The 5959-nt window shown below is 38.6% G+C and overlaps 1 long non-coding RNA gene across 1 annotated transcript in view; it reads right to left on the reverse strand.

Moving 5' to 3' along the window:
• The window catches only part of LOC136789110 (uncharacterized), a 51330-nt gene extending 48251 nt beyond the window's left edge, over positions 1 to 3079 (reverse strand). The window contains exons 1-2 of the long non-coding RNA XR_010827926.1: positions 2999 to 3079; positions 1452 to 1654 (exon numbers count right to left, since the gene is read on the reverse strand). This is a non-coding gene — a long non-coding RNA (uncharacterized lncRNA). The remainder of the gene's footprint in view (positions 1 to 1451; positions 1655 to 2998) is intronic.
• Positions 3080 to 5959: the final 2880 nt, after the last annotated feature.

A 5959-nucleotide genomic window follows, 5' to 3' on the forward strand; every position in this document is an offset into this window, starting at 1 on the left:
TTCCTGCCATTACAGCTATTTTTCTATTGTTGATAATCTGCCAGCACTTTTGTTCTAAATCCTGATTATCATTGGCTTGCAGCAAATCGTCTTCAAAAGCACCAAGATTTTTGATGTTGCTGGGAGAGAATAGGGAGAAATTTGTGGAAGATTAAATGGATACAAATGCATCTAGGCACACAGTCTAATGTGGGTAAATGTTTGGGCAAAAAATGTTTGCTGCATTTTGGTGCAGAATTGTTGTTTTTTTGAATAAATAAAAGTAAAATAGACTCAAGCTGCACACAGTATAAGTCTGTTGTTTATACCAAGGGTACATCCAAAGAAGCTATCTGTAGGATATATTTATTTACATATATATATAGTCACTAGGAGAAAATATAAAATATTCCAAGCTTGCTTTTCTTTTTGCTTTCGTCAGAGTAAGTGAGGAATACTGCTACTACTGCCAGTGGCGTTACACGGGTGTAAAGTTGGGGTGAGAGAGGAGATTTAGCATCCTAATTTATTGCTTCATGTTGGGCTATAATTTTTGCCTTGCCCAGAGAAGACATTACAGCACTTCCCACCACGTGCTTCCTCACATCTCCTCCTGGACGATGATGCTGTGCCTGTGTTCCTCCATTTTTCAGATGAGGCTTCAGGCAGCATCTTTCTTCCCTTCTGCTGTTCCAGCACAGATGTAATCTACTCTTCGGACGTGACAGTCAAGGGCCCAGCCCTGAAGTCCTTCCTAAATGTATAATCCCCACATTGCCTCTAGAAATTCAGCTAACAAACCATGACAGCAGTCTCAGGGGAAGAACTACCATCAGGATGTTAACGAGCTCCTTCCTTCTCATTATTAAAAAAGCCAGGCACTGAAGGAGGGCTTAGAACAGAATAAGGTGCTACATCCCGTAACTACCCACTAATAATGTATTTACTAATATAGATGTCCTTTACACAATTTGTATGATAAGCCATCTACTTCTAGTTTATTCTTTTACAACTACTACCCTAGAACGCCTTTACTACAATAAAGATAGCTTGGTGCTTATCATAGCTGTAAACATTTAATCATTGATGATGAAATGGCATAGTGAACTTATTAAATCCTGCAAGATTTAATTTAATATACTTGGTATGAGATATAAATGTTGAATTAGCTTTAGTAATCCTGCATAAAAGTTAATATTTCTTGAGTAGGGGCATCTAATCATAACACAAACTTTCTTTTCTCTTATTTTTATGTGTTAAGTTTGTATTCCTTATTTCCTGTCTCCCCTTCTTGCTTCACATTCAAAACACAGAAACTTAAGGGAAAAAGGTAAAACAAAAACTGACAAACAGGTCAAATAATAAAAAAAAAAACATACTCATGGCAGGCCCCCTGCTAAGAATCCTAAAATTATTCCTCTAATGCCATTTAATAAACTGCAGAAATATTTGTTTGAAGAAATAACATTTACCCAAATAAGGAAACTAAGAACCAAACCATCCCAGGCATTGTTGCTTTTCTCTCCATTCCGTCAGGTTTTGGCTGGCACCAGGTTCTCAGGATTTAACCAGCAGTTAAATCACATTCTGTATTCAGTATCCTCTCATCGGCGGTGACTACATGGTAGAAAACACATCAGCCTCCCATGTTCTGCATCACATTACTCTGGGTTACCTGAAATCATTATAATGTGCAATTTTAGTAATGCTGCATTGTTAAAATCCAGCCATTTCAAATTTAGAGGTGGAAACGACAGTCTGAAGCCACAGACAACTGAGTACTTCCCACTGTCGCTTACGAAATGCACATGGTGTAGTCTTTGAAACATTTTAATGGGCAGATGCTCTGATTATGCATACCTTTTAATATAACTGTTACAGAAACTCTTATCGTACATCACGCTTCTCTTTTCTTTTCTCTTTCTCAGTTTGTCCGTCATCCACATCACGTTTCACTTGGGATACCAACTTTGCCAAGGGCTAGTGTGCCTCTGAGCATCTGGGTCACACCTGCTCACAGGTTCTGGTCCAGAGCAGCTTTTAGACACTGTGGTTTTAACCCCTGCCCAGTCGCTCATTTCGACAGACAGGCAGAAGCCGAGAACTGAGCAAAGAATAAGGAGAACAATGCTAATTATCTCCAATAATTTAAATACATAAACTAGCTTTAACTCGGTATCTCCTGTTTCCCAAGTGCTGAACCCTTAATTAACCCCTTCCTCATCACCTTTACTTAGTTTATGAAAAGGTTTCCCTTCCTCCAGCCTTTGTCTTCGAATGACATTACTGACAGATAGGAAGAACCGAGCCAGCAATACCAACAACATATTTACTGTCTAATCCTTTCCTTTCCAGATCGCATCCCTGCTTAAGCAGCGGCGAGCAGAGAGGTCGCCCTGTGAATGGGAGGGGGCAGCACTCCACAGAACATGGCGCTCCAGCGCTGTGGCTCCTTATTCACATGATGCTAATGCTTATGCAAGTTACAGACAAATACAGCTGCTGCTGCCTTCCCCAGGAACCTCAGGAACTGGTCACGGCCACAGACCAGTCAAGCTGGTAACACATTTTTCATGGAGGTGTGAAGCACTAAGAGCTGGTGAGGTGGAGCAGGGGACCTGTGCAATTTGCTGTGAGACAATAGCTGACATTTTTGAAAATGCATACAAAAATACCACACATCGAGCCCAGCTTCTTTAGTGGCTTTCAAGTTATAGGAATATCTGCTGGTGATGACAATGCCACAGAGCCAATCAAGCCGCTGTGCTATACAGCCCTCCACGCGAGGAGCAGGGTGTTGAAAATAACCCTCATGCATTATTCATTAAGAGTTGATGTTTATGCAAATCGCAGAGGCATGTGCCCGCCTGGCCATCCTGGGTTAACAGCAACAACAACAACAAAATACACGCATAGCCTCTCCCCTAGCAAACCAGCAAGCTTTGGGTGTTCCACGGAATCTAAATAATCCGTGATAATTCTCCTTCATTAAATGCATCAAAAAAATTGCAGTCCTTACCTGGTTAGCTTTGCAGGGCACTTAGATTTTCTGGGTGAAATAACTGACTGTGTGGGGAACCAATAAAAATGAACTGAAAAGCTGATTAAGGGCACTTGCTTAATGCAAAGTCACTCACTGAATATTCATATGGTGCCTGTGTTTATGCAAATTAAAGCAAAAGAAAGCCCAAAGGGATTGGTTGCCATAGCCCGCAAACACTATGTACAGCAGTAAAACAGGGAATAGTGACAAATAAACCTTGAAAATCATAAGTACGAAGGAGAGAGAGGAGTAGAGGATATTAAAATTCTTACATGAATGACAATTTTTAAGAGCTTTATCTAATCATATCATTTTTAGGCTAATCAAGTATTTTTCTGCAATGTACTAATCTGTAATTATCATTTCATGAGACAATATCACTAGAGTTTTTCAGCTTTATTTTTTCTGTAACTCTGTAAGCAGAGCCTTTAGCATATCAAGTAGGTGAAAAAAATAATTACAACAACAATTATAGCGTAATGCATTAGGAACAAAACCCATTGGTTTGTTTTACACTTTATTAAGTCTTTCGTCTGAGGTTGCCTTCTTGAGCAAAAGAAGAGAAAAATGCAGAGTGTGCCAGCAGGAGTCTGTGAGAAATGAAATTTAGCTCTTTGGTATCTTAATTTTGTAGCATAGCTGCTTCATTTCAGAAGCAGCCTGGTATGTGATATGGTTAATATTATTGTTGAACTGTTTATTTTCTCAGTCCATAGCCGTGTAGAAAAGACCAAGCTTCTTTACAATTAAAAAAAAAAAAAACAATAAATAAATAAGGAAGAAAAATAAAAAAGTGAAATTTACATAAAATGCAAAATCAGGTTCAGATATACCTATCCAAGTTCTTAGTATGCAATCACCAAAACTGATAATGCCTTTTCACATACAGATACTTCAAAATCATAATGATATAATGTATCAGCATTGCTATTTCCCTGATAAGCAAGAACATATAAAAATAGAAACCTTTTTTCTTATTCAATATATTTTATACGTTTCAATTTATTTTTCAACAATAAATTACATTTTCAGAGAGGTTTCTGTTTGTACATAACTATTTATTAATAGTGCCATTGCTATTCAAGGTTCAAGCAGGATCAGATAAAACTGCCTCATATAAAGATATTTGAATTATGGATCAGTAGATGCAACTGGCTCTTAAGTTTGGTGTGATGTCCTCTGATATCTGTTAGCAGATAACTGCAGCTGAAGACAACCAGAACCACCAAACCCAACAGAAACAGCTTCTCCGTGGGTATCCATGAACAACGATTACTGGTTTATAGGAACCTAATGTAGGATCCCCTTCCAGGCAAGACAAGTTGAGATAAAATTGTATTCTCTGAAAGAGGAGTGATGGTCCTGCTGCAGGTAATCAATGTCTGCCCTCGGCTTCAACAAACATTGCCGGTTTTGCTTGTGAAATGGTCCCATTCCCACGTTTCCACTTGCCCTAGATGAGACTGGCGAATTTGCCAGTACTTCTTCATGACTTCTGAGTTGATGCCATTGCTTGTTGTGACATTTGGGAAAGTAGAAATCTTATTTATATTTAATATTTTGTCTTGATATATGTGAAGAATTACTGCGTTTAGATATCTTTGGAAAGCCTGTGTATCTTACTACATCAACATTGTCACAGGTAGCCAAAAAAAAGGAAAATGCAGAGTGCTCACCTCTTTACCAGAGGCTGTGGCCTCAATATAACATAAGAAGATGTGCACCAAGGGACAAAGACAGCTGGTTGCCAGGAGAGAAAGAAGAGACAGAGTCTCAGAAGAAGAGGCCAAGAGAAGGGTCAGTCCTGCATTCACTCTTGTACAGAGTGGGGTCTCAAAAGCAGCCACATAATAAATATCCAGCAGATGGAGATGAATCAGCTGGTGAATATAGGTGTTTGTATTAAGGAATTAAGCAGTGACATGCTGCTCTCCTCTGCACTGCCCACAGGAAAAAAAAAAAATATATATATAATATATATATAAGTAAAAAATATTAAAAATATATATTTATTTAAATACATATATGCATATATTTGCAACAGTTCACTTGGAATATGTATAGATTCATATTGAAACTGTTGCTGTTAGAAGTGTTAAGCCACTTTTCTTCAGACTTCAGATGTCTTGAGAGAGATTGTGCCTTTACATCCTTTAATGAGTTTACCTGCCTTTGGATTTTCTGAGAAAAATCTGAAGACTAAATAACCTCCACAGTTTGCATCTGCCTGATGTAAACTTCACTCATCAGATTTCCTACCCCAAGTCCCCAAGTTCAGTTAAATACTCAGCAGAGAGATTTGCAAGAAAGAAAAATAAACTCCAGCTATTGAAATCAATGACTCACTAAATGATCTTTTTGTTCTGCTCAGATGTCAGCATTCCTTGATAGCAAATAAGGACACCAAACTCTCAGAAGTACTGCCTTTTGAATCAGTCCTGCTCCCAAGGGAGGGGGTGACATCTTGCCTGGATATACTAAATCGGGATGTTGAAAACTCATTGAGGAGGCAACTTGTGAAATCCTTCACTCCTCCCCCTGTGGAGACAGAAACAAGTCTAATACAAAACAGTAAAATATCCCCAGGAAGTACAGAAAGGACTTTTCTATAAAAGTAACCATCTTTTCCTAATTTCAAGCCAGGCATTGACTACTGAGCAGGGGTGAATTTCACATTGTTCCATGAAGGTTTTTGGAAAGATCCTGAAGGTCTGATAGGACACAAGTGTTTCCAAGATTTTCCATTTCTTCTTAAGAAAAGAAAGTTTGAAAAAAAAAATCTTGCCTTCAGAGAAGAAATGTATTCCCAGGCTGGACACAGTGCCAGCTGTGACACGGTAAATATTCAGCCACTAACTGAGCTAGGTGTGCATATGAACATCGATGCAATGATTTGGCATAAAAGAACGTCATTCATAAGGTATGCAAGCGTATAAG

Source organism: Anser cygnoides, chromosome Z, assembly GCF_040182565.1.
Source record: "Anser cygnoides isolate HZ-2024a breed goose chromosome Z, Taihu_goose_T2T_genome, whole genome shotgun sequence".
In the NCBI taxonomy this organism is placed as follows: domain Eukaryota; kingdom Metazoa; phylum Chordata; class Aves; order Anseriformes; family Anatidae; genus Anser; species Anser cygnoides.